We start from the raw sequence: 977 nt of genomic DNA, 5'->3' as shown, positions 1-977 counted from the left end.
ATGATGTCTGTGGCTTGCTTTGTGTTTCGGGCGGACAGCGCTGGTCCACATGAAAAGGAACCCATGAAAGCCTGTACGTATTTGCTGAATGAAAAAAATGTTTGGTGTGTAACATACAGTGTTCATTTTGTAATGAGATAAGGGAAATAAAGTTTAAAAGTGTTTCTAAAAGGCATTTAAGAATGCTACTCCTCAGAGAGAAGTTGTTAGGTCCTCATGTCTTCCCCTGAAACTGCTTCTCTCTCCTGGGGGCAAATGAAAGTACAAGGCTCAACTAAAACCCATACGGACTGCAAAGCATGGCCAGGGGGCAGTCGGGCTTGGGAATGGAGAGAACAGGAACTGAGCATTCTCCTGGCGTGCAGGCTGCAGATGTGGAGGAAGTTATCGAGAAGGGGGTGCAGACCTTGTGACTGGCCGAAGCATGAGGGAAGCCTTGAAGGTGCCTCTATCAATTGTGGAGTACCTCGAGAAACAAGGCACTGATGTGGGTCCTGCAGACAGAGCCGGCAGTAAAACAGTATAATGCCTTGGATGCCCCAGGGGTCAGGGTGGGAGGTGTCTTTCATTCTACCTGCGAGGTGGAGCTTTGAGAGGAGAATAAATCACTAAGCGATGAGAAAAAAAAAAAAGTGTTTCTAGGGTGGCCCATGGTGGCTCAGTGGTAGAGTTCTCGCCTGCCATGCTGGAGACCTGGGTTCGTTTTTCAGTGCCTGCCCATGCAAAGAAACAAAAATAAATGTTTCCAGTTGCCACTGTTGACAAATGTGGAGTGACCCCAATCGACCTCAGCCCCATCAGCCTGGGTTTTCTCTGTGACTGTTGGGTTGGGAATTAGTTCAATGGAACTGTAAAGAGCATGGGCTTTAGAAGCCAACAGACCAGGATCTGGCTCCAGCTCTGAACCCTGAGCTGTGTGCCCTTAGACTATTTAATTAACCCCTCTGAGCCCTAGTACTTCAGTCACAAAATGGGGT

The 977-nt window shown here is 48.1% G+C and overlaps 1 pseudogene; it reads left to right on the top strand.

The window, feature by feature from the left end:
* The first annotated feature begins 204 nt into the window (after positions 1 to 204).
* Positions 205 to 593, top strand: LOC143667774 (mth938 domain-containing protein pseudogene; annotated as a pseudogene).
* The last annotated feature ends 384 nt before the right edge of the window (positions 594 to 977 follow it).

The sequence above is a fragment of the Tamandua tetradactyla genome, chromosome 23 (assembly GCF_023851605.1).
Source record: "Tamandua tetradactyla isolate mTamTet1 chromosome 23, mTamTet1.pri, whole genome shotgun sequence".
Taxonomy (NCBI): domain Eukaryota; kingdom Metazoa; phylum Chordata; class Mammalia; order Pilosa; family Myrmecophagidae; genus Tamandua; species Tamandua tetradactyla.
Note: the sequence above shows the minus strand (reverse complement) of the source record. Positions and strands in the feature narration are given on the sequence as shown.